At 50.6% G+C, this 21,423-nt stretch overlaps 1 protein-coding gene across 1 annotated transcript in view; it reads left to right on the forward strand.

Annotated features, from left to right (window-relative positions):
* Positions 1–2,138: 2,138 nt before the first annotated feature.
* Positions 2,139–21,423, forward strand: part of LOC141270696 (uncharacterized) — a 99,752-nt gene continuing 80,467 nt past the window's right edge. The window contains exon 1 of the mRNA XM_073680791.1: positions 2,139–2,199. The gene's annotated coding sequence lies outside the window, so the exon portion shown is untranslated. The remainder of the gene's footprint in view (positions 2,200–21,423) is intronic.

Genomic DNA, 21,423 nt, shown 5'->3' on the forward strand with positions numbered 1-21,423 from the left:
TTGATTCGACACCACAGTTAGTTTGTATAGTTACTTTGGCCACGGGTAATCCTTGGTGTCTCCGTGAATGCATTGGACACCCATGTTTTTCACGGGGATCAACTGGTGAGGGAGTGTGGCCCTTATCAGAGTCACCAAACTCCCTGAGTCCAAAAGTCCTGCCACCAATACTCCATTAGCGGTCACAAGACACGACTGCGGCTCCTCACCGGGCTGATAGTCCCCCCCCTTCAGACAGGGTAGGTATAGTAGGAATAGCGATGTCCCAGGCTACAGTCCATTTGTTCAGAGGGCAGCTGTAAGCTACATGACTGGGGCCGTGACACTTCCAACAAGAAATCTCTCCCCCGCCCCTTTGGACTTTGGAAGACCCGCCCCATTTTGGGCCTCCTGTGAGTTCACCAGTAAGGAGTGGGTTGCTTTCCCATAGAACCCTCGGCACCCTGGTACTTCTCAACCAGTCCGACCAGTTCATCAGCGTCCCGGGGATCACCCTGGGCAACCTAAGCCTGTATTGGCTTTGGCAGGGAATGTACGAACTGATCCATAACCACTCGCTCTACCATCTGCGCAGGTGTAGAAGACTCAGGCTGCAACCATCTTTGGACCAGGTGCAGTAAGTCAAACATTTGGGAGCGAGGGGGTTTCTCACGGTGATACGTCCAATGGTGGACGCGCTGTGCTCTGACAGACATTGTTACCCCCAAGCGTGATAAAATTAAAGTTTTTAACTTTGCATCTTTTGCGTCTTGCAACGTCAGGTGATAATAGGCATTCTGTGGCTCTCCAGTACAATATGGCGCCAGAACCTCTGCCCACTGCTCCGGAGGTAATCTCTACCGCTCCGCCACCCTCTCAAACACAGTCAGGAACGCCTCAATGTCATCCCCCGGGGTCATCTTATGTAATGCTCTTCTTATGGTCTTCCTGACGTGTGAGTCATCACCTGGATTTGGGGGTAGGGCGGTTGTCCTGCCACGGATCTGCTCTGCTAGGAGCTCCATCTGTCTTTGCTGCTGTTGGATTTGCTGCATCAGGAGTTTATTAGTCTCCTGCTGCTGCTGTATGTTCTGCTGGCTCTGTAGCTGCTCCGTACAACTCGTATACACGCGGCTCCGCTCCATACACACACAGCTCCGCTCACTCAAGGCTCTGCTCCACACAAGTCGTACATGCATGGTTCTTTACACGACTTCGACACATGGCTTTGTTCCGTACACGTCGTACACACACGGCTCCGCTCATGTTGTACATTCACAGCTTTCGCTCCACACACTTCGTGCACACGGCTCCGATCTGTACACGTCGTACATGCACGGTTCTGCACACGTCGATAAACACAGGCGGCTCCGCTCCGCACGCCACGTACACAGGCGGCTCCGCTCCGCACGCCTCGTACACAGGCGGCTCCGCTCCGCACGCCTCGTACACAGGCGGCTCCGCTCCGCACACCTCGCTCCTCTCCGTACACCTCGTACACACGCGGCTCAGCTCCGTACACCTCGTACACACGCGGCTCAGCTCCGTACGCCTCGTACACACGCGGCTCAGCTCCGTACGCCTCGTACACACGCGGCTCAGCTCCGGACGCCTCGTACACACGCGGCTAAGCTCCGGACGCCTCGTACACACGCGGCTAAGCTCCGGACGCCTCGTACACACGCGGCTAAGCTCCGGACGCCTCGTACACACGCGGCTAAGCTCCGGACGCCTCGTACACACGCGGCTAAGCTCCGGACGCCTCGTACACACGCGGCTCCGCTCCGGACGCCTCGTACACACGCGGCTCCGCTCCGGACGCCTCGTACACACGCGGCTCCGCTCCGGACGCCTCGTACACACGCGGCTCCGCTCCGGACGCCTCGTACACACGCGGCTCCGCTCCGGACGCCTCGTACACACGCGGCTCCGCTCCGTACGCCTCGTACACACGCGGCTCCGCTCCGTACGCCTCGTACACACGCGGCTCCGCTCCGTACGCCTCGTACACACGCGGCTCTGATACATCCACACTGTAAACCCCTCCAGACCCCACACAAACTTCCCCTCATCCAGCACCATGACAACCAGCACAGCAGAGTCCTGCATCCACTGAGGCCCCTGATCATGTGACCCCTGACTCCTCCCCTCCTGTGACCTCATCACAGGTCCTGTGCGCACAGAACAGCCATATATGTGGTGGAGGCTCTGCAGGTGGAGGTATGTGGAGAGACCCCAGTACTGGGCGGGGGCATTAACCCCTTCAGCGCTGAGACTATTTGATGCTTTTCTGTTGTTACTTTCTAAGAATAACAAGGTTTTTGTTCCTTTTCCTCTGATAGATACGACCCAACTATGGAGACACGTCTGGCCTCTCATAATACAGGGACCTTTTATTGGACCCACACAGTATAATGTTCCCACAGTACCGCCATCCCCCACACACAGTATAATGTTCCCACAGTACCGCCATCCCCCACACACAGTATAATGTTCCCACTGTACCGCCATCCCCCCACACAGTATAATGTTCCCACAGTATCGCCATCCCCCACACACAGTATAATGTTCCCACAGTACCGCCATCCCCCACACACAGTATAATGTTCCCACAGTACCGCCATCCCCCACACACAGTATAATGTTCCCCAGTATTGCCACCCCCCCACACACAGTATAATGTTCCCACAGTACTGCCATCCCCCCACACACAGTATAATGTTCCCACAGGACCGCCATCCCCCCACACACTGTATAATGTTCGCACAGTACAGCCATCCCCCCACACAGTATAATATTCCCACAGTACAGCCATCCCCCCACACAGTATAATATTCCCACAGTACTGCCATCCCCCACACACAGTATAATGTTCCCACAGTACTGCCACCCCCCCACACAGTATAATGTTCCCACAGTACAGCCATCCCCCCCACACAGTATAATATTCCCACAGTACTGCCATCCCCCACACACAGTATAATGCTCCCCCAGTACCGCCATCCCCCACACAGTATGATGTTCCCACAGTACCGCCTTCCCCCCACACAGTATAATGTTCCCACAGTACCGCCATCCCCCACACACAGTATAATGCTTCCCCAGTACCGCCATCCTCCACACAGTATAATGTTCCCACAGTACCGCCATCCCCCCACACAGTATAATGTTCCCACAGTACCGCCATCCCCCACACACAGTATAATGTTCTCACAGTACTGCCATCCCCCATACACAGTATAATGTTCCCACAGTACCGCCATCCCCACACACACACAGTATAATGTTCCCACAGTACTGCCATCCCCCACACACAGTATAATGTTCCCTCAGTACCGCCACCCCCCACACACAGTATAATGTTCCTACAGTACCGCCATCCCCCCACACAGTATAATGTTCCCCAGTACAGCCACCCCCCCCACACACAGTATAATGTGCCCACAGTGCCGCCATCCCCCACACGCAGTATAATGTTCCCACAGTACCGCCACCCCCCACACACAGTATAGTGTTCCTACAGTACCGCCATCCCCCCACACAGTATAATGTTCCCCAGTACAGCCACCCCCCCCACACACACAGTATAATGTGCCCACAGTGCCGCCATCCCTCCACACACAGTATAATGTTCCCACAGTACCGCCATCCCCCCACACAGTATAATGTTCTCACAGTGCCGACATCCCCCCACACACAGTATGATAATACATGGTGCCCCCACAGTCTGGTACCACCCACCCCAATGACTAATAAATACTCACTTAGCCCCATTCTTAATGTCTGTACAGTTGAACCTGGGACAGATGAGATAATCATTACACGATAGCTGTACAGGATAATAGAGTATAATAAAGTCGTTGTGGACGTGATTTCACCAACATTGTGCAGGGAGATTGTTTCCTCCATAGTGATGTATATTTCTTATTGATAAAACTGTGATATTTGTGTTTTTATTCACTTAAAACCTATTTGTAAGCTTTTCTCCACAGCTCTCATTCAGGACTGCGGAGTTGGTATAAAATAGACCAACTCCTTAAATATTTAATAAATTGGGTACAGTAGTTGAATGCAGTTTGTGGAGAATATTTTTTCATAAGAATTTGGGAAAATTATGAAATGTCCTGTAAATATCTGTCCTATTCCTGATCTAAGGGTCTAGACTTTTAACTGAGATGAATCTGTGCTACAGTAAATTTATCACTTAAACATGAGCCATGTATGAATGTGTCGGAGTCATGGAAATTGAGGAGTTTGAGGTTTGGCTTACTGACTCGACAGCCCTGCTCTCATTAGAGCGATCATACAACATACAAGCCTCTGATTGCTGCGGTGATGCACTGTACTGCTGTAGTGCGGTGTATTATCCCTCCTGTCTGTAATACTAATGGCCCCATACACATCAGATAGCTGTCGTCCAAACGATCATGCGGCTGACGGCTATCTCTCCTGACTCCCCCATACACATGAACACTGGTTGCCCGAAACTTCCTGTGGTCTGTAGGAGAGAGCTGCTGGTAGATGTCTGTAGCAGATTATCTCCAGAGAGAACAAAAGGGTCGGCCTCTGTAATAAAGCATAACTGATCCTTCACTCACCTATCATCTGTCAGGAGGCCTCCATATACATTAGGGAGCAGCCGATCCTGCTCAAATCAGCGGTTTTACCTGATTTTAGTCTAATGTGTATGGGGCCTAAGAGGTATCTTATTACACTCTGCCTCTGGCAGGGCCTTATAGACTTTCATATGTTTCAGGCCCAGAGGCTATTTTTAAGTCTCCTGGTATCTTGGTAACCCCGCAGCACTCCACGATCAAGCAGTGACGAGAGCATTGGGCCAGACGAGGGAATGACGTAACTCTGACAACCTTCTTAAATGCTATGGTTGTTTTTGTCTGAAGCAAATAATTAAACCTCAGAAATTATTGTTGCAGCCACTGTGACAAACATGAACGTTGTGGTGCCAAAACGAGTTAATGTATTTTAATCTAAATGTTTAACCCTTTCACGACGGGGCCTATTTCTGTTTTTGCGCTTTTGTTTATTCCTCTCGTTCTTCCCAGAGCAATAACTCTATTTTTCTGTCCACATAGACATATGAGGGCTTATTTTTTTTTTGAGGTTGTGCTTTTGAATGACACCATTAATATTACCACATAATATACTGGAAAATGGAAAAAAAATTCCAAGTGCTGTGAAATTGTGAAAAAAAACAAAACAAATTCTGACAATTTTTTGGAAATTGTTTGTACGGTGTACATTTTGTGGTAGAAATGACCATGCAATATGATTCTCCTCATCAATATGATTACAGTGATACCTAACATGTCCAGATTTTTTATTATTTTAGAAGTGAAAAAAAATCACAAGTTTGCAAAAAAAAAAAAATTGGGTGTGTGGGGAGGGGTTTGTCGTGATTTTACAAGACTCGTAACCTTTTATTTCTCTAGTCAACCTCCACGACAGCACCATAGGAGGATACTCCCCATACCTTAATAAGGACAGGAAACACATGAAGAGGTTAAATAGGCCCCTCCACTTCCTGTCTCCAGTGTTTTTTTCCTGTCCCTACAGGGCATGAGGAGGTCCTCTTGCGGTGCTCTGTTGGCGGTGACAGACACTGCTCTTCACCCACCCACGGGCAGCTGAGGACGATTGCTGCGGCCTTCCCCTCCATGATGCTGCTCCTGTCTCCCATGGATTCAGGACGGTCTGCCCTTCCTGCACCTCCGGGCAAAGCAATGCGGCATGGGCCGGGGGCCTCCCGCAGCTCCTCGGCGTCTTCTTTCCCTCTCTTCCACGCGTTGGGCCAGGGGCGGTAACCGGAAGTGACGTCGGATGCGAGGCGCAAAGTTAGGACGTTACTTCCGGTTGCGTTCCACTGAGAAACGCACCACCGGAGCGTGCTGTAAAAGAAGATTCTCATTGCTCTTGCGCGCTCTTCATGCGCATTGCCGAGGCTCAGTTTCCGGTGGCGCTTAGGGAATCAGTGCATCGGTAATCAACAGCACCTGAGGACGCCATCTAGGAGGCAGTCCTGAGACAAGGAGGGGGAACAGCATCCTATCAGGATGCAGCGCTGGGATCTCGCTTCCTATATAGGAGCCAGATGGAAGACATCACAAAGTAGGACCTTGCCATAATGGAGGGTGATCGTACTTTGTGCTCTGCTACTGCAGATACCGGCACTGTCCCAGACGCAGTAAGTATCTGGCTTTGGGGGTCTCTTTATCTTTGGAGCAAGGTTTCCTATTGAATCCATATTTATTAGCCTTCTCTTCAATTATTTTAAGGAGACAAGGAACCTGCTAGAAAAACTAAAGACAAAGGGTCCCATAAATGTGCCATTTGTCTTAAGAAATTGTCTTCTTCATTTAAAAAACACCTGTGCCAAAAATGCACGAATAAAATTTTCAGACAAGAACAGCCCTCCCTGATAGAAGAGTTGATGAGATTAGTCCGGCAGGAGGTCCAATCTTCTATGGCCGCTTTCTCCCAATCTCTTGCTGCAACTTCTTCGGGAGCAAAAAAGAGGAAGTTGCAGTTGGAGGAAAAGTCTGACTTGGACTCCCAGGAGGATCGGGAATCCTTACCCAATGAGTGGGGAGAAGAAGGCAGATCAGTCTTGGAGGCTGACCAGTGCCAAGGCAGTAAAAAATATCTGTTCTCATCAGAAAACATGGAAGAGCTTCTTGCAGTGGTTAGAACCACCATGGATGTTGAACAGTGGACTGAGCAGTCTCCTTATCTTTAAGATGATCTTTTCAGTGGTCTTAGATCATAAAGGAAATTAGTTTTTCCGGTCCATGAAAACATACATAAACTAATACTCGACGAGTGGGAGCTTCCGGAAAAAGGCCTATCAACACCGGCGGAGTTGAAGGATAGATTCCCTCTGGAGGAGAAAATATCCAAATGTTGGACTGAGGCCAAAGTGGCATTATTAAATGCAAATGTGATGTCTACCTGTGTAGCAAGATCAATGTTCAAGTGGCTTCAACAGCTGGAGAAAAATATTAGTGCTGGTACATCAAGAGAACGGATCCTGGAATCCATACCTCTTTTACAAAGTGGTCTTTCCTAGCCGATTCTTCCACGGAATTGGTGAGAACGGCAGCCAGATCTTCTGTACTGTCGAACTCAGCAAGGAATGCGCTATGGCTGAAGTTGTGGAGTGAAGATATTGCTTCCAAGATCAAGCTCTGCTCTATCCCCTTCAAAGGGGAATATATGTTCGGACCAGCTCTGGTCGAGTTGTTAGAAAAGGCAACAGACAAGAAAAAATCATTGCCCGAACCAAAGACAACCAAAAAGCGGTCCTTTCGTCCCCCACAAGATCAAGCCCCTTCATTTGGGGGAAGAGGGAAAACTGGACCCTGTAGTTACTCTAAAGGAGGCATCTTCCTCCCCAAGGGCAACGCCAAGGAAAACAATGACAATGTCAGGTCAGTAGGAGGTCGAATTTCCAGATTTCTCTCCCAGTGGCAGAATATTACAGAAAATCAATGGGTGCTGCTGTCTGTCCAGAATGAGATGACGATAGAGTTCTCCTCCAGACCTCCACATATCCTGAGGGTTACTACTCTGCCATCTCAAGAGTTAAGAGACATCTTTGTCACGCTGTCTCTGTGTACTGGAGGTAGGGGGCCTAAGCTGACCCTAAGCTGGGGCCCTGACTAATCCCTCTACCTGGAGGTACTGTTAAAGGTACAGAGGTCCAGGCCGCCAGCGTAACCCCTACCTCCTGAGGATCCCTGCACCTAAGTAATCTAGTCCTGAGAAGGACCCCTGATCACAACAAAAGGGGACAGGTAATAATATGCCCACACTCAGTACTTAGATGAACGAGACAGTACAAGGGTAAAACCAAAACCACCTTGCATACAAAAACTACACAACTACAACAGACGGAACACCAACGGGAAAGGAGATAAATGATAAAGCGAGGAAGGGAAAAAACACTCCAAATGCACTTAGCTCTGAAACTCCAAATACCACGATCCGCTCTGTTAGTCTGCATGAAATGCTTTCACCGACACTTCCCTAACAGACCGGCTGGCATTTGAAGGAGTCCCACTACAGCAGCATTGATTGCAGCTGGGCGAGGCTGGACCTCGTCTAGCACAGAGAGAGAGAGAGTTAACTCCCTCACTGCCGAAAAACACAAAGCACCAAAAACTCAGCTGCGAGAAGTCAGGCTGTGTAATCGTGACGATCTTCGTGGCGACACACCCGTGACAGTACCCCCCTTCTACGAGGGGCCTCCGGACCCTCAGGGCCAGGTTTATCCGGGTGAGTCGTGTGGAAGGCCCGAACTAATCGGTCCATGTTAATATCAGACGCAGGAACCCACATCCTCTCCTCAGGACCATACCCCTTCCAATGAACCAGGTACTGAAGGGACCGGCGATTAAAGCGTGAATCGATGATCCTCGATACCTGGAACTCCAAGTTACCATTGACCACCACTGGAGGGGGAGGTAAAGGTGACGGTACCACCGGCGCCACATACCTCTTAAGCAACGATCTGTGGAACACGTTGTGAATTTTAAACGTAGGGGGGAGGTCAAGACGGAATGCCACCGGATTGATTATAGAACTGATCCTGTACGGCCCGATGAACCTGGGACCCAGTTTCCAGGAGGGAACCTTAAGTTTTATATTCCTGGTAGACAACCATACCCAATCGTTCACACTTAGGTCCGGACCAGACACTCTCCTCCTATCAGCCATACGTTTGTATCGGTTCCCCATAGTATTCAGATTCTTCAGCACCCCTCTCCATACTGAAGCGAGTGATGAGGAAAATCGTTCCTCCTCAGGAACCCCCGAAGAGCCCCCCCTACTGAAAGTACAAAACTGGGGGTGAAAACTATATGCCCCAAAAAACGGGGACTTACCAGTGGACTCGCTCCGCCTATTATTAAGAGCAAACTCTGCCAGAGGTAAGAAAGAAGCCCAGTCCTCCTGGTTCTCTGACACAAAACACCGGAGATATGTCTCCAAGCTCTGGTTCATACGTTCCGTCTGACCATTGGTCTGAGGATGAAAAGCCGATGAGAACGATAAATGCATCCCCCGCCGTGTACAAAACGCCTTCCAGAATTTGGACACAAACCGAGACCCCCGATCTGACACCACCTCGGAGGGTACCCCGTGAAGCCTCACAATCTCCCCAATGAACACCTGCGCAAGAGTTTTAGCATTAGGAAGAGCAGGAAGAGCGATAAAATGTGCCATCTTGCTGAACCTGTCCACTACAACGAGTATGACTGTTTTACCCGAAGACGGAGGGAGGTCCGTAATAAAGTCCATAGACAGAGGAGTCCAAGGACGCTCCGGGATCTTCAAAGGTAAGAGGGCCCCAGACGGAGGGGTATGTGAGGTCTTAGAGCGCGCACAAACCCCACAGGACGCGACAAAAGTTACCACCTCCTTATGTAAGTTAGGCCACCAAAACCGACGCGAGAGAAGATCCACCGTTGCTTTACTCCCCGGGTGTCCTGCAAAAACTGAGTTATGGTGTGCCTCGATCACCTTTTGTCGCAACTGATCTGGAACAAACAGTCTCCCCGGAGGTCCAACAGGGGCGTCCCCCTGAGCCTCCAATACCTCCTCCTCAAGCTCAGAGCATACTGCCGAAACCACCACCCCCCTCCTGAAGGATAGGAATCGGGTCGTCCGTATTCCCGGCCCCAGGGAACTACGAGATAAGGCATCCGCCTTTACATTTTTTGACCCAGGACGATATGTAACGACAAAATTAAACCTGGTAAAAAACAATGACCACCTAGCTTGTCTGGGATTCAGACGTTTCGCGGACTCCAGATATAGCAGGTTCTTGTGATCGGTGATGACGGTGACCGGATGGACTGCCCCCTCTAAAAAATGGCGCCACTCCTCAAAAGCTAACTTAATGGCCAAGAGTTCCCTATTGCCGACATCGTAATTCCTCTCAGCGGACGACAATTTTTTAGAGAAAAAGGCACACGGATGCCACTTACCAGGGGACGAACCTTGTGACAATACTGCTCCCACCCCTACCTCGGAAGCGTCTACCTCTACAATGAATGGCTGTGACGCATCAGGTTGAATGAGTATGGGTGCCGAGGCAAAACATTTTTACAAGGAGGAGAATGCTTGACAAGCCTTGTCAGACCACCTAGAAAAATCCGTCCCCATTTTAGTCATGTCTGTGAGAGGCTTAACCATGGACGAAAAATTACGAATGAACTTCTGGTAATAATTAGCAAACCCCAGGAAACGTTGTAGTGCCTTAAGATTCTCTGGCCGATCCCACTCAAGAACTGCCCGCACTTTCCGAGGGTCCATACGAAAACTGGACGCTGAAACCAGGAAGCCTAAAAACTGGAGTTCCTGTACGGCGAACACACACTTTTCCCATTTGGCATACAGTTTATTATCCCGCAAGATCTGTAACACCTGCCTAACGTGCTCCTGATGAGACACCAGATCCGGCGAGTAAATTAAGATATCATCCAGATATATGACAACAAACTGTCCCACCAGGCGGCGAAAAATGTCATTAACAAAGTGTTGGAACACCGCCGGGGCATTAGTCAGACCGAATGGCATGACAAGGTTCTCATAATGCCCCTCCGGAGTGTTAAACGCCGTCTTCCACTCATCCCCCTCCTTCATCCTAATCAGATTGTACGCCCCCCTGAGATCCAACTTAGAGAACCATTTGGCGCCCACGATCTGATTAAAGAGATCGGGAATAAGTGGGAGCGGATACGGATCTCGGACCGTAATTCGATTAAGTTCACGGAAATCCAGGCAAGGGTGTAGGCCTCCATCTTTCTTCTTAACAAAGAATAACCCCGCGGCCACCGGTGAAGATGAAGGTCTAATATGCCCCTTAGCCAGACTTTCTGAAATATAATCCTTCATGGCCTGCCTCTCAGGACCAGAAAGGTTATACAACCTAGCTTTAGGTAACTTGGCCTCAGGGAGCAGTTTTACAGAACAGTCATACTCGCGATGAGGAGGTAGTTCCTGACACCCTTTCTCCGAGAATACATCCTCAAAGTCCGCCAGAAATGGAGGTAAGACCCTAGGAGTAACCGCACCGATGACCGTATTCATGCAGTTTTTATTACAGAATTTACTCCATTGGCTTATCTCTCTGGATTGCCAATTAATAACCGGGTTATGCTTAGTTAACCAAGGAAGGCCCAACACTATAGGAGTGGGAAGACCCTCCAACACGTAGCAAGACAACAGTTCTTTATGTATCGCCCCCACTTGAAGTTTTACGTTATGCACAGCTTGCAAAAAACTTCCCTGACCGAGAGGCCTGGCATCGATCGAGAATATGGGGATGGGTTTAGCCAACTCACTCAATCGCATACCTTGAACCCGGGCAAACCGAGCGTCCACCAGATTAGCCCCGGCCCCACTATCCAGAAGAACAGATATCCTCTCAGTTCTCGTACCCACCACCACCTCCGCCGGTACGAGAAACTGAGACGAACCTAGGGACGAAATACCTACTCCCAGATTGCCGTCCACCACACAACCTGGGATCAACAGTTTTCCGACGACTCTTCACTCTGCAAGGGACGGGATGGACACACCCCAATAAAATGTCCCTTTCTCCCACAAAAGAAACACCTTCCTGTCTTATGGCGCACCACCGGTCCCCTCCCCCGAAAAGATGTCCCTCCTATTTGCATAGGCTCCTCTGGACTGACCAGGGGAACCACCATATGAGGGGACCTTGTAGGAGGTGGAGTCATCACAGGGGGTGGAGTTATCCCGCACCTCTCCCGAAGCCGTCTGTCAATGCGAATAGCAAGGGCCATAGCGGCTTCCAGTGACGCGGGAGAGTCATACTGTGCCAACACATCCTGTAATTTGTCGGATAAACCTTGACAAAACTGGCTCCTAAGAGCCGGGTCATTCCACTGGGTGTCAGTGGCCCACCTACGGAACTCCGAACAGAATTCCTCCGCCGGACGATCTCCCTGCTGGATCCTACGTAACTTAGATTCAGCAAGGGAGATCCGATCCGGGTCATCATATACAAGACCCAGAGCAGCAAAAAACCTATCCACTGACTGGAGAGCCGGGGAGCCCGGGGGAAGAGAGAACGCCCAAGATTGTGGGTCCCCTTGTAGGAGCGAGATGACAATTCCCACCCTTTGTTCTTCACTCCCCGATGACCGAGGCCGCAGCCGAAAGTACAACTTGCATGCCTCCCGGAAAACAAAAAACTTGTCCCGCCCCCCAGTGAACCTGTCAGGGAGAGCTACTTTAGGTTCTGGTCCGGCTTGCTCCTGAGGATACAAAACCTTGGACCTAACGTCCGCCAGCTCCATGGACAAACTCTGCAACTGCCGAGCTAGACCGGCTACTGGATCCATGGTAGCTGAAGAAAATCTAAGTGGTCGGTGAAAATGTCACGCTGTCTCTGTGTACTGGAGGTAGGGGGCCTAAGCTGACCCTAAGCTGGGGCCCTGACTAATCCCTCTACCTGGAGGTACTGTTAAAGGTACAGAGGTCCAGGCCGCCAGCGTAACCCCTACCTCCTGAGGATCCCTGCACCTAAGTAATCTAGTCCTGAGAAGGACCCCTGATCACAACAAAAGGGGGCAGGTAATAATATGCCCACACTCAGTACTTAGACGAACGAGACAGTACAAGGGTAAAACCAAAACCACCTTGCATACAAAAACTACACAACTACAACAGAGGGACCACCAACGGGAAAGGAGATAAATGATAAAGCGAGGAAGGGAAAAAACACTCCAAATGCACTTAGCTCTGAAACTCCAAATACCACGATCCGCTCTGTTAGTCTGCATGAAATGCTTTCACCGACACTTCCCTAACAGACCGGCAGGCATTTGAAGGAGTCCCACTACAGCAGCATTGATTGCAGCTGGGCGAGGCTGGACCTCGTCTAGCACAGAGAGAGAGAGAGTTAACTCCCTAACTGCCAAAAAACACAAAGCACCAAAAACTCAGCTGCGAGAAGTCAGGCTGTGTAATCGTGACGATCTTCGTGGCGACACACCCGTGACAATCTTATCATCAAATCTCCACAACCTTCTCACTGCAGGGGTAGTGGCCGCAGTTCCAAAAACAAAGCGGGGAACGGGACACACCGGATGATAATGAATCTAAAACCCCTCAATATGCACATAAAATACAAAAGATTCAAAATGGAGTCAATAAAGATGACCATTCCACTGAGTAAGGCGGCGGTGTTCACACTGTGCAGTAACTGAGGCAGTGACCCAAGCAAGTCCAACATAAGCAGCTTTTATTCAGCAACTCACGGGTAAAACAGAAAGTCCTCCGGTTCGCAGCCTTAACATAAATCCATAAACAACGGGTGCCGTGGGCAATGGCCGCGCCGGGCTGCTCAGAGCCTGATGGGTGCAGAGCCTTCCCAGGCATGGGTTCAGCTACACACAGGTCCACCGAGCTTTCCTGCTATGCTCCTAGCAGGTCCCAACACTGAACAACACTAACCCTTAATGCAGGGTCTTTAAGGGACCTGTGGCAATAGCCACTGGAAAACCTGGGTTGGAGGGAGGAGGCCACCCCACTGCCTTCCTGTAGTCTCCTCCAAGAAATGAAGGCCCTGCCGGGTTTTACTTAATCTGCCTTAGCCAGATAGCCTGACCAGGTTAATGCTCACCTTCATTCCTGCATTGCAGCCGCAGCTGTGTCTGCGGCTGCAATGCACTCCACCGGGTTTAATAGGTCTCTGAACACATTCTGGGGGATTTATAATGTCCCTCGTATACGATCCCAGTCACTGCCTCACATATCCCTCCCCTCTGTTTAAACTTGCTGGGTTGAACATTTGTCATCATACAGGGTGCCCGGGACAAGGCATCCGCGTTTGCTTGTGACTTCCCAGAGCGATGTTCTACAGAGAAACTGAAATTTTGCAGTGACAGAAACCACCTGGTGACCCGCGCATTCCTCTCCTTGGCATTCCTCATCCATACCAAGGGTGAGTGGTCTGTCACCAAGCAGAACTGACGCCCGAGCAAATAATAACGTAGTGATTCCAAGGCCCACTTAATAGCCAAACACTCCTTCTTCTCTACCACGCTATAGTTTTTCTCCGCCGGGGTAAGCTTTCTATTCAGGTAGGTGACCGGGTGCTCTTCACCATTCACTTTTTGTGACCATACCGCCTCTAGGCCTACCTCCGAAGCATTTGTCTGTACAATGAAGGTTTCCTTGAAGTTGGGGCTGATGAGGACCGGCTGTCCACACAGGGCCAACTTCATGGACTGAAAAGCTTCTGCCTTAGGGTTCCACCGAACCATTACCGATTTTTTTTTTTTTTTTTCTCCCCTTCAAGAGATCGGTCAGGGTCGCTGTTCTCCCAGCAAAATTAGGTATAAACCAGAGGTAATACCCAAGGATGCCAAGGAATGCCCTCATCTGTTTTGTACTTGACGGTTTAGGCCAGTTTTTAATGGCCTCAACTTTATTGATTTGGGGCTTGATAACTCCTCGGCCAATCACATACCCCAAATATCGGGCTTCCTTTAGCCCTATCGCACATTTTTGGGGGTTTGATGTTAACCCGGTGGCTCTGAGAGAATCCAGCACCGCTTGTACCTGAGAGAGGTGCGTATGCCAGTCGGTGCTAAAGATGATGATATCATCTAGATACGCGGACGCGTACTCCTGATGAAGCTTGAGCACTATGTCTATCAGCCTCTGGAATGTCGCTGGGGCCCCATGTATCTTAAAAGGTAAGACCACATAGTGATATAGACCCTCCGGAGTTATGAAGGCGGTCTTTTCCTTCGCCGATTTCGTGAGAGGTACCTGCCAGTAACCCTTGGTGAGATCGCGTGTGGTAAAGTACTGGGCCTGCCCCAGTCTCTCAATCAGCTCATCCACCCTAGGCATTAGATAAAGGTCCAACTTCGACACTTCGTTTAATTTCCGTAAATTGTTACAGAAGAGTAACGATCCGTCTGGTTTCGGAATCAGTACGATGGGGCTAGCCCACTCACTCCGTGATTCCTCGATGACGCCTAACTGGAGCATTTGTTTTACCTCAGCCATGATAGCTTGCCTCCGGGCTTCGGGTACCCGGTACGGTCTCATTCGTACCCTTACCCCAGGTTCGGTGACAATGTCATGCTTGAGAACCGTAGTCCTACCTGGTAGCTCGGAGAGCACGTTGGTATTCTGCTGCACCAGCGAGCGAGCCTCTTGGCGCTGCTGTTTAGTGAGAGCATCACTTATCCTGACTAGCGATGAGCGAGAATGTTTTATTAACCCTTTTGCCGAGTACGCTCGGGCCGAACACCGAGTATTTACAGCTGCTCGGTGATATGTTTGAATCGCTCCCGTGTGCATGATTTGCGACTGTTTGACAGTTTTAATACATTTGAGGAATGTCTATTTCTTACACATTCCTCACATGTAATAAAGCTGTCAAACAGTTGCAAATCATGCACACGGGAGTGATTCAAACATATCCCCGAGCAGCTGTAAATACTCGGTGCTCGGCCCGAGCGTACTCAGCAAAAGGGTTAACAAAACATTCTCGCTCATCACTAATCCTGACCTCTTCCCCAGACGCATCCTTGGCTGAAGGTAGAGAACTCTCTGGCGGCATGCCCAGAGTGACGTCTGTAACTAAACACTCTCGATATTTCCAAGGTTTTAGCAGGTTTACATGATAAAGCTGCTCAGGTTTCCTCCTTCCGAGCTGATAAACCCGTAATTTACCTCCCCCCACCTTTTCTCGAACTTCATATGGCCCTTGCCACTTGGCCCTGAGCTTACTCTCGACTGTGGGTACCAGTACTAACACCCAATCGCCCTTGTTAAAAGACCTGACCGTGGCTCTTTTATTATATGTACGCCTCTGTGCTGCCTAGGCATCTAACAGATGTTCTTTCACGATGGGCATGACCGCCGCGATCCAGTCCTGGATACTAGCCACGTGTTCAATTATACTCCTGTGTGGAGTCGGCTCTTGTTCCCACATCTCCTTGGCTACGTCCAACAGACCCCTAGGGTGTCTGCCGTACAATAACTAAAAGGGAGAGAACCATGTGGAAGCCTGGGGTACCTCACGGATGGCGAACATCAAATAGGGTAGCAACATGTCCCAATCTCTTCCGTCCTTAGAAACCACCTTTTTTAACATGGACTTGAGGGTTTTATTGAACCGTTCTACTAGCCCGTCGGTTTGAGGGTGGTACACCGAGGTGCGCAATTGTTTTATTTTTAGCTGTTTGCACAGTTCCCTAGTCACCTTGGGCATAAAAGGGGTCCCTTGATCCGTCAAGATCTCCTTAGGTAGCCCAAGGCGACAGAACATGGCAAACAGCTCACGTGCAATCAGTTTTGCCGAGGTGTGGCGTAGCGGAATAGCCTCCGGATACCGGGTGGCATAGTCGACGACCACCAGTATATGTTGGTGGCCATGAGCGGATTTTACAATGGGCCCTACCAAGATATTGCAATCCATTCAAAAGGTACCTCTATCTGTTCCACGACCCCGTCCCTGATTTTGTCTATCCTATAGAGCAACTCACCGTTGACCATGTGTGGAAACACAGTATCTGCACCGGGCTGTTGAGCTACACGATTTACCTCTAACACCCTTTCCCGCGCCCGAGTCAGGGTGGGATCCCATAGCAGAGCTGTCCCAAACGTGCCCCGGGACACTGCCAGCTCGGGGATCGATGGGGTCTCCTTTACCTCTCCTGCCAGCACCTCTAGGGGAAACCTATCGGGGTCACACTCTGTCCCTAGGTTGGACACCCCTACTGCAGGTACCCCTGACTCGGGTTCTTCGGGTACAGTGCCCTTAATAAATTATACCGGGGGAGAGTGTTTTTTGTTTTTCCACAGAGTCTAGAACTGGGGCAAGTCTTTTCCCAACACAGTCCCATAGGGAAGAGTTTTTACCACCCCCACCACATGTTTCGTGTCCCCACATGGCGTGGACAAAACTACCTCCGCGGTTGGGTATTCTCGGAGGTCCCCATGGATACACACAACCCCGACGGTCTGTCCACTGGGGTTGTCTCCTGCGACCAGCAACTCATGTACCAAAGTCACTAGGCTCCCCGAGTCTAAGAGGGCCTCCGTTGGGTACCCATTAACCAGTACCTGGCACAGTTGGGGTTCACTGTCCGGGGGGTCGGCACTTGCAGTGCTGACGGTCTGGGTGTACAATTAGGCCCGGCAGTTATACCTGCAGTCCATGGGCTCTGCAGTCAGGGGGCAGTTAGCAACCACATGTCCCGGCCCCTGACACCGCCAGCACCTAATGGTGGAGGTACTGTTAGTTCTTGTGACCGTTTGGGAGGGAACCGGTCTCCTGCCACTCTCACTCCGGGGTACCCCTTCAGCACGGGTACGGGTGACTGTCTTCAGCAGAGGGACGCGACCCCTTTCCCGGTTCCTGGGTTGGCAGGGTCCGGCGTGACAGCCGCGAGGGGGCAGAGTCCCGTATAAAATCCTGAGTGGCCGAGTACCGCTCAACCAGGCTGACCACCTGGTCGAGGGTGCCTGGGTCCCCTTGCCCCACCCAACGTTGGATAGCGGCCGGCAGAGTCCTCACCAGCCAGTCGACCACCACCCTCTCCACCATCTGGGCTGGAGTCAAAGTCTCAGGCTGGAGCCACTTCTTTACCAGCTTCAGAAGGTCATAAGCCTGAGCCCGGGCGGGTCGGGTCTCCACAAAGTCCCATGAAAATATGCGTTGAGCCCTCACGTATGTATTGACCCCCAGTCGGGCAAGGATATCACCTTTGAGCCTCTGGTAGTCCTGGGCGTCCTCCCGACTGAGGTCGAAGTAGGCCTTCTGGGCATGGCCGACCAAAAACGGAGCCACCACTTCCGCTCACTGGCCAGCTGGTAGGTTTTCCCCCTCTGCTGTGCGTTCATAGATGGTAAGGAAGGCTTCCACGTCGTCCCCCGGTCCCATCTTCCTCAACGCAGAGCAAACCTTGTTCCGGGCCTCTTAACGTTCCGGGGCTGGTGCCGTCGGCGTCTCCCGCAAAGCTGTGAGCTGCTGCATAATCAGCTCCTGCTGCTGCCGCTGCGTGAGGATCAATTGCCTTAACAGCGCCTCCATTTTGTCCACGGGTTTGGGCTGAAAGGTGGCAGGTCAGATTGTGGTCATGCAATTGCCGGTGGGGTATGCCTCAGTCACAATGCCCGCATTCTCCACCAAGCTGTAAGGCGGCTGTGTTCTCACCGTGCAGTAATTGAGGTAGTGACCCAAGAAAGTCCAACATAAGCAGCTTTTATTCAGCAACACACGGGTAAAACAGAAAGTCCTCCGGTTCGCAGCCGGGTTAACATAAGTCCATAAACAACGGTTGCCGTGGGCAACGGCTGAGTCGCTCAGAGCCTGACGGGTGCAGAGCCTTCCCAGGCGTGGGTTCAGCTACACACAGGCCCGCCGAGCTTTCCTGCTATGCTCCTAGCTGGTCCCAACACCGAACAACACTAACCCTTAATGCTGGGTCCTTAAAGGACCTGTGGCAAGAGCCACTGGAAAACCCGGGTTGGAGGGAGGAGGCCGCCCCACTGCCTTCCTGTAGCCTCCTCCAAGAAATGAAGGCCCTGCCAGGTTTTACTTATTCTGCCTTAGCCAGATAGCCTGACCAGGTCAATGCTCACCTTCATTCCTGCATTGCAGCCGCAGCTGTGTCTGTGGCTGCAATGCACTCCAACGGGTTCAATAGGTCTCTGTACACATTGTGGGGGATATATAATGTCCCTCGTATACAATCCCAGTCAATTACTCACAATTGATAGTCAATAACTTCTTGATGGCATCCATAGACCTTCAGGATGCCTACTATCATATTCATATCCATCCAACACATCGAAGGTATCTAAGCTTTGCGGTAACTCAGGGAAGTCGAGTTTTGCATTATCAATTTAACGCCCTACCTTTCGGCATCTCTCCCGCTCCTCGGATTTTTACCAAAATAATGGTAGAGGTAATAGCATCCATCAGACACAAAAACATATGTATAGTGCCTTACCTCGACAACCTGTTACTGATAGGCCAATGAGAGTTAATCCTCAGAAAACAAATACAGGAAGTCCTGGATCTTCTTACATCCTTGGGGTGGCTAATAAATTACAAAAAATCCAATCTGACCACCTCCCCAGAAAGGACCTACCTGGGAATACTATTGGACTCACAGCAACAATTGTCCCTATTGCCAAAAGACAAACAGGAGATCATAAGGTACAAAGTAACAACCCTGCGAGATCAGAGGAAAATATCTTTACGATTTGCCATGTCGGTGTTGGGGTCGATTACGTCTTGTATCCCGGCGGTAGCCTGGGCTCAGACCCACACAAGGACTCTGCAATCCCACATTCTAAAGTGCTGGGACGGGGCTCCGGGAACCCTAAACAAAACTATTCACTTGCCAGGGCAAGTAAAAGCCTCTCTCTTCTGGTGATTCACCCAAAAAAATCTGCACAGAGGGGTAGCCTGGGATTAGACTCCCCTATCATCAGTCACAACAGACGCCAGCAAAATAGAATGGGGAGCCGTAATCTCCCACACCACGTTTCAGGGTACATGGGCCCAAAACATCGGCGGTCACTCTTCCAACTTCAGAGAGCTAAAGGCGGTGGAAGAGGCCCTGAAAGCAGTAGTAGATCTAATAAAAGGTACCCACATACTGGACAACGTAACCACGGTGGTTCATCTACGACACCAAGGGAGCACTAGGTATGAGAGTCTAAAAGCAGTCTAAGCATGATCTTTGCATGGGCGGAACGACACGTTCTTTCCCTGTCAGCATCTGAAGAGATCTTGCAATGTCCAAGCAGACTTTCTCAGCAGGAAGACGTTACATCCAGGGGAATGGAGCTTGCACAACGAAACGATCCTCCTGCTAACAAAAAGATAGTCTACCGGGGCGTGGCCTGGCCATGAAGCAGAGCAGACGCACTTAGAGCTTGTGCTTTCCAGAGCCCTTACAGCCAAGTATTAGCCAGCACAAGTAGATCCCAGCCTCTACATGAGAAGAAAATCCGGTCTCCGCTCCCAGGCACCACGGGAGCTCATCTCTGGATCCACTGATCCTGGCATCACCCGGTATTTATCAGTCTCAGGCAGCGCTTGAAAACAGACCTCACGTGCAGATATGGCTGCTGCTGTGGGAGGACCCAGTGTGCAGAGCCGGAGGGGAGCAAGCTTACCTGCTGCTGAAGCCAGATCATCACATGGAGGCCGCACTCCGGGGAGACAGACACAGGGAAAGTGGGAGGCTGTCCAAGTGGGATCCAGTGTTAGAGACAGTAGCAATGCAGGCATTCAGAGAGGGGAGAGCTCCGGGTCCCAGTCCTCCCCCTCCAAGTCAGCTTCAGCAGCTACTCAGTTAACCCATTCCTCTACCCCAACTGAATCTCTGAGGAGTTCAGGAGCTACAAGCAGCACTGTTCTGGGACCCCTTGCATCTGAAGCTGGCGTAACTGAGAATAGCAGTATGATTACCCAGCATGGCCCTGGGACCCTTATTAATTTTGCAAACCTCGTGGATCCCTCGCTCCTGACTATGAAGGCTGGGGAATTACGGGCCCATTTAAGTGCCATCCCCACTAAGACCAATATGGAGGGTTATATCCAGTGATTGGAGGCTCTATGCAAGGGGGAAATTGGCTCCCTCAAAGAGGATGTTTCTAATATAAACTCTGCCATCACTGCACTTGAAGCTAAAGTGGATGAACTATCTACCCAGCTCCACACCCAGCAGCATCTTTTGGATCAGCACTCCCAGAATTTTGATCTAGTTCTGGATATGCTAGAAAACTCCGAAAACAGAAATCGGAGAAACAACATTAGACTCCGAGGTCTCCCGGAGTTGGTGGCTCCACGGGACCTGAACTCAGCCCCACAGCACCTTTTCAACTCATTGCTGAGTTGATCCATGGAAGAACATCTCGAGCTGGACAGAGCTCACCGATCATGGGGCCTCAAACACCCTGACTCATCTAGACCTAGAGACGTCATTTGCAAGATCCACTTCTTCCAAATTAAGGAAGACATTATGCGTAAAGCTAGAGAGAACGATGCCATAGACCTTAATGGCACAAATATTCAACTTCTAGCGGACCTCTCCCCTTTTAACCCTGGCTAAAAGAAGGGCTCTGCGACCTCTTTTGGAGGCTCTGCGTGCGAAGAACATTACTTACAAGTGGGGATACCCCTTTCAGCTTCATGCTTGTGGGGACACTGGCATGGTGACCCTGAGATCGCCATTGGATCTTCTGGATTTCTCATCGTCTCTGGGGTTGCCACCAGTCACCCTGGGAGAGTGGACCCGTTTATCCTCTTTTGGGTTTGGAGGAGCAACGAGAGGTGAGAGAGAGACAATGGGAACTGTGAGGAAGAGGAGAAGAGGAGAAGATACCCACACAGTGTCCCCACTGGTCTCTCTG

The sequence above is a fragment of the Phyllobates terribilis genome, unplaced genomic scaffold, assembly GCF_046119375.1.
Source record: "Phyllobates terribilis strain yellow unplaced genomic scaffold, ASM4611937v1 Scaffold_5__5_contigs__length_657084704, whole genome shotgun sequence".
NCBI classification, from domain to species: Eukaryota; Metazoa; Chordata; class Amphibia; order Anura; family Dendrobatidae; genus Phyllobates; species Phyllobates terribilis.